Source organism: Lepeophtheirus salmonis, chromosome 7, assembly GCF_016086655.4.
Source record: "Lepeophtheirus salmonis chromosome 7, UVic_Lsal_1.4, whole genome shotgun sequence".
NCBI lineage: Eukaryota > Metazoa > Arthropoda > Copepoda > Siphonostomatoida > Caligidae > Lepeophtheirus > Lepeophtheirus salmonis.
This window is the reverse complement of record NC_052137.2, coordinates 20,071,171-20,083,555: the sequence shown is the minus strand read 5'-3', so window position 1 is coordinate 20,083,555 and position 12,385 is coordinate 20,071,171.

Genomic DNA, 12,385 nt, shown 5'->3' with positions numbered 1-12,385 from the left:
GTTGCAATTTATTGTATAGGTGGTAAAATGCTGGGTAGTAGATGGCTCGGGGGGAGAATTGCTTGGGGGTTAAAGGACGGGGTAGTGGGTAGGGAGTTAAGAGTCCTACAACCGTATACAATATAGCAATACAGTATAGTAGAAAAAGGAGTAGAAAATATACAGAGATCACTTTATAAAATAAATTCAATCTCGTAGTCTTTTAATTCAACTCATATAAAGAAGAAAAAAAGGGAAGTACTTTATTTAAAATTTTAAAAAATGAATGTGACTTTAAATAAGGCTTAGCAACGAAATAAAATACTCATTGGTTCATCCAGTCATATTAAAAAAAATCTCAAGCTATTATTATTATATTTTTATTTTTAAGAAGATCCCGTCTATGAATTGAGTGAGTAGCTATGTGGGAGTGTGCTCAGAAAAACCAAAAGTAATACCCAGAATTTTTTGTGGATTGTGGATGTTTTATATCATTAAAGCAAAATTTATATGTTTGTCGACGCCTAATAAATCATGGTAATGTTGGTTACTACCGCTAGTCATATTTATATGTTGTCGGTAAAACCGACCATATTAAACTTCGAAAGAATCTCTGGAAATGTTTTTTAAATTACTTATACGACATTTTTACTAAGGTTTTTGTGGAAAATTCATTAAATAAGGATGCAAATACTGATCTCCATTTGTATCGTGATAACACTACCTTAATATCATTCGTTTTGTTTATTGTTAATCTTCACAAATACTTTTTAGCTGATGTTGGCTAACTAAGCTTTTTAAATTATAGAAACAATTAAATGTGACGCACTAGTTTTCACTTACCCTGTGCGTAGGAAAGTTGCGCCTCGGGACTCAATGATATTAATAATAACATTCCTGGTTAATCCACGAAATTGCACAATTCATAAAAACTTGCTGGCAATTTGATAGTTACCAATTTGCTTTCAACGCCAACTAGCCCTACTCTCCCCTATCCTTATGCATGCTCTAGATATCAGGAATATAGGCGGGATTTTTTCACATGAGTCAATTTTTATTTCATTATATAAGAGTAAAAAAAGAGCTGTATATATGTTGTCAATATACAATTTCAGCAAAAAATGGTATTTCTCACTTTTTTTTAGTAGAAACTTTAATCTTAGACTTATTACTTACCACGGATATCGTGGGAAGTGTTTATATTAAAAAAATGCCTACTATAAATGTATCTAAACACAAATTATACATTAAGAGCTATAAGTTAATAAAGTATATACTTTAAGTAGAAGGATCTATCATTCAGGTGGAGAAAAAAGGAGAAAAATAACATCGATAGACTTCCATGTATCTATAATTTTCATAACTTAGACTTCTTCCCCTTATACTCCTAGGCTTGATTATTTATACCCAAATATGTTATACCATTCTGTAAAAATATTATTTTTTAAATCGTAATAAAATATTTATTATACTTTCCCCACGATTGAAGTATCCCATAAAAAATATTGAACCATACATGTTGAAAACAACATACAATTTTCCAAGAAATAACATTATATCTTTCAATTGTCTTTCTAGATCAGTGGTTCTTCATTGGAGGGAAAAAAATAATAGTTTATTTAAAAAAAAAAGAAACGAAAAAACTCAATTATCTTTAAAATGCATTATTTCATTAGAACATTGGTCATTCTAATTAACAAACATTAATTGATATTATCATTTAATTTTGATCTATAAAAATTAATGTGTATTATGTATTTATGTGTAATATAACTATGGGACGGTGAACTTTATATTGTGCCATATAATACTTATATTTTAGTATTTTTATTTAATAGTCAAAAAGGATGCCATATGAATCAATCAATAAATATTCAATTATTACATCAACCAACTACTGTAAATCCTTCGTTTAAAATTATTTATCTCATTTTTTTGGTTGCAACTACTACAAAATCGCAACTTGCAACATAACATATATGTATTAAAAAATTATTTAATTTAAAAAATCAATTAAGATTTTGAATTTTGGGAATGTATTGGGTTGGATTTGAGTGTAACTCGAACAAGCCTGAACTATTTATTTTTTTAATGGAAAAATTCGACTTTATTTGAATTCGAAATATTCTAGTTTTTGTTAGTGAAATTTCTGGTATCTCTCAGGAGGACAGTAAAAATTATAGAAGTAGCTTTCTTATGATATGAAATTTGATATATCTCGAAAATGAGTATATTAGTAAACCCAAACTCAGCCAAACTATACACTTTTGTCAGCTAAAAAAGTATTCAATATGGTATGAAATTGCTGATTGTCTAGAACTTCTACGAGGTGAGAAATATGCATTTCGTATCGAGTAACCCTGGTCGTCCCGCACTTTCAATAAAGTTATTTATAAGTAATCATTTCTGCATAAACGACTAAATAACTGTGTATTATTTTAATCATCGGTCAGGATCGTTAGAAACGAAATTTTAAGCTCCAAAGTTCAAGTCTTCCAACTTTATCAGAAAATCGGAAACAAAATTCCTAGTTGACAAAATTTATCAAGATAAAAAGTGATGATTGTCAAAAAATAGCTAAGCTTCTAAGCATAGTATAGTTAATTACTATAATTATAAGTTATAAGATTTTTGTTTCATTTTCGGAACACCTATTGACTTTTTAAAAATTTTTATGTCACTTAGTAAATAAGTACACAAATTGGATAGTACGATAAGGTGTTAGTGTATACTACAAACGCTTTTGGGCAATATTGTACTAGACCGATTCAGTTTGAATATTCGTGCGTCGAGTATGGAGATCTCAAAGGAAGAAATTCCCCATATTATATATTTTTCTACCTGAAGGGGGAAAAACGTGTCAAAAGCAACCGAGAAAAATTGCAATGGATAGGGAGCCGATACTCTTCGGTTTGAGTTGCTCAGGAGTGGTTCGAACGATTTCGTTTTATTGTAGTGGAGGTAAATCATGCACCACATACTGGCAGGCCTGTTGTTAAAAATATCAATAAAATCATGGTAAATATTGTGTTAGTGGTCATAGCATCAGGAGCTGAACATTGATCATAAAACCGTTTAAAACTAATTGCAAAAAGCTGAAAATACAAAAAAAAACTTTATTTTTGGGTGCTTCATGAGCAGACGAAAAAAAATCTAATGAACATAATTTATATCTGCAAATCGCTACTGAATCGAAACAAAGTTGCTCCATTTCTGAAAGAGATTGTCAATGTCAAGGGCCAGAGATTGTGCTCAAAATTTAACGAAGCGTCCCAGACTTTGGCCAAGCCAGGATTGACTGCAAGAAAAGTTTTACTGAGCGTTTGGCTGGATTGTCAGGTTATAATCGACTAGTTACTCCCCTATGGCCAAACGCTCAATTCTGCCCTCTAATATTTTGACTGTTTGAAGCTGGTGATCTAACTGAAGTGGCCAGAATTGGTGAATAGGTGATGAATCGTGTTTTCATTGAGACAACGCCAAGACACATACATCTTTGATGAAACGCTCCAAAGCGTTTGAGCGTACACATTTGAGCTCAATAGAGGCCTGATAAAATTGGTTGTCCGATTTTGTTTTACAATACGGACAATGGCTTCTACGAGAAGGGTATTTTGAAGTTAGATTATCAAAAAGAACGGTACATACTTGATTAAATTGTATGATTGAAACTAGGAAAGTACTGATACCAAATTTTCAGCCGATTTCGGCTCCGATAGCATCTTTATGGACGATTCCAATACCAATTCTGTATTAAGTATCAAGGAATTTCATAAACAAAAAACAAAATTGTTTACTTTTTTAGTTGTTTAAATTTTTATTAATTATGGATATGAAATAAATACATAAATATATCAATCATAATTAGTTGTTCATAAATTTATATTTTAAAAAGTTACTCTCTTTGCACCGGTGTCAATTAAGTTCAGGTTGGCTCATATTAGGGAATTTGAAATTTACTTTGTTAGATATTTAGAGTAATTTAAACTGCCTTATTGATTAAAAAAAAAAAAAATGTTATTTGTAGATTTTACTTCACTACAAATCCTCATAGTTAGTCTTCATCTTTTATGAGCACATTTAAGGGTTTAATCTTGTTTTGTATACATCAATGCGTGACCAGTAATTTCATTCCCCGTCTTTTCATTTCCTGTAAAATTCATTCCCACTTTAATATTTAATGACGTACTGTTTAATACTGTCAAAACCAGTTAGTAGTTTATATGTATGTAGGGATGCCCTGGCAGTCAGCTCTAGAGATGAATGATGCTCGGGCCCCTCACACACTTTTCCAGGATCACTTACACTCACCTAATTTATGTCCAACTCTTGGATTAAAACCCTATGAAGTTACTAAATATTCATCTTTAAAGTGTGAATGAAATGTCCGGGGATGAATTTTACAGGGAACGAAAAGACAGGGAATGAATTTATTGGGAATGTCACTACATCAATGATATGTTTATGGATGTGAATATGGTCTATTGTAAATCAAAAAGAAAATTATAATCAAGCAACAAAATAGGGAGTTTCAAAAATAAAAAAGTATACTAAAAGGGTGTGTTTTTTATATACTTCAGATATAAGAAAAATCTGGATATAGTAAACTTTGCAACTGGAAAGTAGAAGTTATCTTTATATGGATTTGACTGTACCTATAAACTATGTTAAACATTTTTTTTTTCCATCTTTGAGTCAAAAAATAACTCTAAATTATGTAAACCACCAACATTTAATTTTTTTTTTGAGTAGATTAAGATCACTTGTATGTTTACCGAGATAAAAGCAATCAAGAACACACCATCTCAAACCAAGGGCAAAACAAAAATTTGAAACACTGGTTGAAATTAAAAATATACATAAATATTAAAACCATTTATACTATATATTATGATATATACCATAACTTGGTTTAATTACACATAGAATGTTGAAAATGCTCTAATTAATTCCCATGAGCAATTGTTTTAACTTTAAGTATAATTTAAAGACTACACAGAAAAATAAATTTTAAACTAAATATCCCGAATATATTTACTTACATAAGATGGCAGTCGTGATTCTTTTCGGCGCATTTTTTTTTCAGGACAGCTTCTTTTCCACATGGCTATTTTCATACATTTATACAACATTGATAACCTAAATTATGGTTCTATCCGTTTCACGATGCATAATTTCCTAATGTGATTGGTCCATTGAAATCTGAACACTTACTAATTCAATTATTAATGAAGTTTAAGTGATTGAAATTAATTCATATTTTGATATATTAAAGTAAAAAGATTACGTACCAGTTGAGAAAATAACACTTGACGAAATCTACAAATTTTCTTTCGTGCACTCCAAGTAGATGAGGGTCTCTAGGACCGCCGTTTACGCCGTCAAGTCCGAAGTGTTGGAGAGGAAGATGGGCTCTGTCAAAACGGCCAAACTGGACCTGGAGGAGTTAAAGATAACAGTCCAGGCCAATCCCCTCAAGTCCATGAGGCCCATGCAAGGCATCTCTGGGTTTCACACCAGACTATCCAGAGAGCTATAAAAAAGGGGGTAGAGAGAGAGCCTTATGAGGATATAGAGGCCACTTTTGACAAAAGTGTTAATCCGGTGTAGAATGGGCATGTTAAAAAAAAAGAAACCGAAAATCAACATAGTTAATTTGAAGAATATTTTGAAGGAAAGCACCTTAGCTGTCAAGACGTTTCATTTTAGCAGCTACAAGCAGCTGTGACGTGGGTGGGGAAAAGGTAAAAGTAAGTAAATAAAGACTATGGCATGAATTACTTCGATGGCGATCCTTAATTCTACTGTGAGTCCAAGAAGGACTTACTATTTATTATAACTCTGCAACTAATCTTAAATGTTACTCTCCGTCTGATATGAACACACAAATGTTCTATCAGGTTTCGAATATAATATATTATTATTATATCAATTCATTAAAAAATATATATATAATGATGTGGAAGAAAACAATGATGCAATCCAAAAAGATGAAGTTGTTTTGAATATTTTTCCTTCTTATCGAAAGTAGTGATGATTAAAAACTATTTTATTAAAATCCTAACAACCATAAAATTATTTAAAGAGAGAATCAAACTATTTGCAAGTGTACCAATCATTGAAAAATAGCAAAATATTACACTTGCTTTGTTCAAAACTAAATGTCTGGAGATGATAGTTCAAAACAAAAATTACATCAAACTTCGGGAATTGACTCCAGAAATCATCATTAACCACAGTGAAAAAACAACAGGTAGAAAAAAAATCCCATTCTAAACTCTGACATCGAGATGGATTTTAGTATAATTAAAAATATAAACTTACCAGTAAAGTTTAGTGCCACCAGGTATTCTATGATCGTCAAATGGAATTTGGCCTTCTTATCAATTGGAAATCTACATACAAGAAAAATACTAGTTCCATAAATCCTGAAAATAAAACTATTAATATCTATCCTTTAAAAAAAAATAATATTTGTAACTTATTTTAGTTATTGTTTATACATTAAAACCATTAAAAAATAAGACTTTGTTACTGTCAAATTTTACCTACAATAAAAAAATTAAATATAATTAATAAGTATATATTATTTATTACCTTTAAGATTAATAGTATAATTTATTGGAAATTTCATATTTCTACAAAGGCACTTTTCTTCTTTAGAATCATCAAATCCCTGACGTGACCCTACGTGAGACAAGACCTTTTGGACACTTTTATATCTCTCATCATACTAAAAACCCTCTCGGCGTCGTTGTTTAGTATAGGAGTGTTTTTGTAATGAAGTAACTCACTATCACTATTAATTGATTCTGGTCTCCCTTGTTCTTCTCAATCACCTCCATACATTTAGTTTTGAACGGTTCAAGTTTTATACCCTTACATAGATTTTCAACAATTGTAACACTTGTAAGAAGTGACATTCTCCCTTCAAATGTTTTAATCGTTAATTGAATCTGATTCAAATTCTCTTTAATCATCAATATTTCCGAGAAAACAAACTCATTATTCAAATCATCTTTCACTTTTTGGATTGCGTAACTATTTTCTTCCAAACCAAAAATAAGTATTAACTGCTTTAAGCCAAGTTCCCTATCGTGTGAGAATAGGCGCAGGGGGTAGGTGTATTTGGCATGAAGCAGTAAACCTCTGTTAGTGATCACAAACATTCTTTAAAAAATTCTTAACTTTAGAGATTAAAGTGTTGGTATTTGGGAATTGATCAGGACAGAGCGTAGCTATCCTATTTAAAGCATGAGAAAGACAAGTTATTTGTTTCATCAAGGGAAATTTTTTCCTAAGGTTTTCGGCCGATTTTATACAGTATCTGTAAGGAAAACCTTCAGACTTACGCATTTGAAGTGGGAGCCCAAAACATTTTTAATACTATTAATTGCAACATTAGTAATCGTTTTGCTGTCAGCTCCTTTAACATCCTCCAAATTAATTAAATAAGGGCGACCTATAAAATGACCATCCAGAGTGACCAATTAATAATGCAGTCATGGATCACTGTTGTGGATCTGTAGTTTCATCCAATGCAACAAAATATTATTTTCTCCCAAGTTCTTTCTTAATCTTGGACACTACTACTTGATTTTGAGATTCCATTGACTTGGTAATACACGAAGCGAGACGGAACGGGTTTTTGAGTATACAGTTCTATGAATTTTACAAAATTGGGATGACTAACTATATTGAGTGGGGCATTGCAAGCAACAAACATCTTGGTCATATCATTTATGAAATTATATGTTTCAGGATTTGCTTCAACAAGATTCCTTGAATACATTTCCAAATTCCTTTTGGGAATCATTCTTTCTGTGTCTTTAAATGTTGAATTTTGTTCCTGTTTTTGTGTTAGACTCACAAAGGCGGCATGACAAATACTTGGAAGCATCGTCGTATCTCCAAATATTTCCACCCCCATTTTCAGCGATCAAAGAAGTTATTTTAATATCTCTCATATTTTCACTTTTTATTCACTTATAATCGTTATCACTTGGCAGTTTTCATAAATAGAACAGGAAGTTACCTTCTCTGGAGTTAAAAAATAATGACAACAGCTTATGAAAAGAAAATTCGTTTTCTATACTACCAATTACAAATTAACTGGACATTTAAAAATCACACCGGATTTACATGTATGGTGATGAGGGTGTGTGTGTGGGCAATGAAGGGAAGGGGGAAAAAATGAAGAAATGCCTGTGATGGAAAGGTAACACCGGAAATCAATCATACTCACCTTGAGGAGGAACCTCCTCACAAGGAATAGTTGAATTTCATAAGTTTAAACTACATATCAACTATGAACATTTTATGACTAAATCTTAATTCTATAGGCAGTTATGAGAGAAGAAAAAAAAATATTGAAACATGTAGAATCTTACGTTTACGCTGACATAGTGGCACAAGTTGACATTAGACTCGAGGAAAACAGTAACTTATTTTCCATTAGTAAGAAATATAACGCAATTTACTCCTACGCTACTTTGAGGAAAAGATATCTATCAAAGATGACAGTATGCCTAATAGCATGAAAGAAATAGAGGAAAAAATTAGAAAAAACACAACTAAATTTACTTACCTTATAGACCCACCGAGCCGCATACATACATGAATGGAATTCTTTTATTCTTCCCAAGACAGTTCATTTGTTGAAAATCACACCATTCAATGTGGGACTCGCTAACACAATAGAAGAAAAATGTCTCAAATTTCTGAGAACGGGAGGGAAAGATAGAAGGATAACCTGGAAGAGAATTACTTGTCCGAGGAAGTATGGAGGATTGGGACTGCTTCCGATCAAATACTTTTGGAAATCTTTGCTTTTTTTTTTGGTTGAGGATACTGTTCGACAGGAGTACCTTTTGGATCATGCTAATGGAACATAGCCTGATAGAACAAATTGGAAGTGAAATGGATTTATTGAGAGGAGAAGGTCCTGATGAAATTATCAAAACGCTGAAGACGATAAATCCGTTCTGGGCTAGCGTTGCTGTCATAAGCAAAAACATTTCTTCGAAAGTCCTCCCACTTATGAATTAGTAAGAACCTGAGCCTAAAAAACCGAAGGTTTATTCACTTTGCTGGAACGTCCATCAAAGGAAAGCAAGAGTACGTTAGTGAGATCTTCAATAATGGGATTAATCTAACTGAATGTCACAAATGGAAAGGCGAAGAGTTTAAAAAAAAAAAATATTACGTTTCACAGGTGTGAAAGACATATCTTTCAACTATATAAAAGGGATTAAAAATCGTACAGTTCGCTTCCTACAAGTTGACGAACCGATCAAAATGCAATAAATTCAACAGATTAATCGCAAGAGAGATACTCTGTGAAAGAGGAAGCACCAACCCAAAAAATCCTTAAAAGTCTATGGAAACTTTAATTATTTCGTATATTGGTTTAAGTATAGAGCTGTCACTAGTACACTTACGACAGGATGTATTTATGAAAAGAGCCCAGAAGAAAAAAATTGTTTTTACTGTAACGCCTGTTCAGAGACTACAGTTCATTTTTTTGTTTGAATGTGAAGGTACAAGATATCTCTCATTATTTTCCATACATATGGAGTTATTTTATATCAATGACATTCATTCAATGTCTTCATTACGAAAGTTTTCATCATTTTGTACTAACTTAGTAGTACTCAAACTTCAATACCATATAATTTTATTGAACATAAAAAAACAATTTTTACATCAACAAAGACTAGCATAAACGACGATTAGTTCAAGGATGATTTAATATTTATGTTAAACTTTTTGAGTATGGCCTTTATTTTTGTGTAATTTGATACAATTTTCTGTTGTGGCTTTATTTTTTCTTTCAATTTTTTTTTTCAGATGACTTGCTTGCAGGTAAAATAGATCGTAAATAAAGTTGTACGCGTGTACAAAAAAAAGCAACCTGAAAATTGTAAACTTAGATTTATTTCTTTAATATTCATTATTAGTGTTGTTTTTTGCCTGTTTGCTAATAAAAACTATAAAACAAAAATTAATCCATAATGTGGTTATTGTTTAATAAGAACCTTACGAATTGATAATAAAATTCTAAGTTAATTTTACATTTATTAAAAATGCCAATAGAATTAGTTTCCATAGTATTTGACTAATAAAGTTATCACAAAATAATATTTTCTACACATTAACAATAATTTCCCTATTTTTCACTACTTTTTTAATTTAACATATAAAGAAATACTCAAATACTGCAATGCTAATTTTATTAATTGAATCTTCAATTAAGACGTATTTATCTACAGTGCAACTTGTATACACACTCGATGATACATGCAAAACGCATAAGAGATTTCATTAATAAAATGTCATTGTCATTTCTTAGACCACATATATGTATATGAATATGATTATTTTTATTCAAACATACAGACAAACTTAACTTTATTATTATAAGTTCACTAGGGTGCAGCATTACTCAAGAGTCTAGATCGACTCGAGAATTTTGTTGAATTCATAAGTATGGATGACAGGAAAATGCGAATATTTCGTATTTCGAATTTCAATAGGGAATTGTTTTTGGGATCCTTGATGTTGTTCAGAATTAATTATTTATCATTTTTGTTTACTTTTTACATTTTTATTCATATTGAAAATCTTGGAGTTACAAATTTAACTTCACCTCAGTAGGATAAGTATCGTGATCGATAGAAAGATATTGCTTTCATATTCTGACTCTTTGACAAAAACATAAAAACATATTCTATCTTTGGCCTATAGTCAACTGGTCTTCTGATGTTCAATCCTTGTGATCCATGAAAGATTGTATACCTGCCTTATTTATAATTTATTTTCGTAACCCTAATAATCATGGTGCACAGAGACAAAGACTCATTCTCCATCTATTTTGAGAGGAACCGTTAAGAAGTGACAATGGCTTTATCAGGCTAATGTTTCAGTTAAGAAGTTGTGAAGGCCCAATATGTAAGAAGAATGCTAAAATTGTATGTCCCAGATACAATAGTGTTTTTATGGTTATTTCCAAGATTAACAATTATCCTAATTTTTTTTTTTTTTTTTGATGAAATTTTATTCCTGTAAATTAAGATGGATTTGGTCTAGGACCACCGTCCTAACCTCATTTCGTTATTCCCGAAAAGCCAGTTGGGGGGGAGGGGTATCTTCCTTTATTTCTAAGGTAAAATAATTCCATTACAACTAATCGAGGACGTCCTCCTCGATTTGACAGCGTATAAAATATAAGCCTTCGACGACGGTATTGATTATTTGTAAGTGAAACACTGATTATAAAATATGAGTAATAAATTTCCTTAATCAACTCCAGAAATAACGAAAAAATCCTGATGAAGTAAAACGGTTAAATCATTTTCGTTTTTAAATTACAGTACAATATATGTGGATGACTCTTATTCCCTCCTGGACGACGATTTGTTAATTTAATCTTCTGTTGTATTTTGAGGAAAAATTTATTTTTGGAAGTTTCAGTCTTCAAAACCATCTTTGTTACCATTTGAAAATGATCTTTTTATGACAAGACGTATGTTTGATAAATTTTTTTTGTCACTAAACGTTAAACGCTAAAATAGTAAAAAAAAAAAAAAAATCAGAACATATTTTGAAATTTTCTCTAAAATTAACGTTTCACAAGAATCCAACACCTATAATCCAGATTCTTTTTTTTTTTACATTTAAAGCCCTTATTTACATATATTGTGTACAATTAGGAAAAATTCGGGATTTGTGTTGACATCTGAGCAAATCATATATATCTAATCCGAAAATTTTGTGTAAAAAAAATATAATTTGAAAGCGGATCGTGTCGTATTTTAAGTTTGTTATAGCGGGTAAGACGTGTTTGCTTCGAATACAAAACTCTGTCACTTTTTGACAGAGTTTAGTATCATCCAACCTTTTATCCGAAAAGAAACTACAAAAAAAAGAAACTAATTTTTACCAATTATCATTATGGTAATTGTTTAAAATTATTCCCAGTTTAGAAAGAGCTAATTATAGTCCAATCAATTAAGATTAACATGATTGAAAAGAAACGCCAAATGTGTATTATTTATAACATACCAATTACCCCCAACATATAGCTTGGAACACCAATTAATTTTTTATATTTTATGAATTCAACGCTAAATGGAACGCTTATCTTATTGCTAAAAATGGATAAACGCTAACAAAATAAATTGAAAGGAACACTGAACAGAACACCAAAAAAAGTTGAACGTGGACAAGCCTGTAGCGAATATTCGTATTTGTATATCTACAGTTTTAGATACTCGATACCAACCCAGTAGTGATGGAAGATGACTATATTTTCAAAGGAGTAACGAGGATTTTTATCGGTCCAACCGAGATTATTTACTTATCTCTGTTATACAAATTTTGAGAGGTTTTACCATTTTCCTGTAAG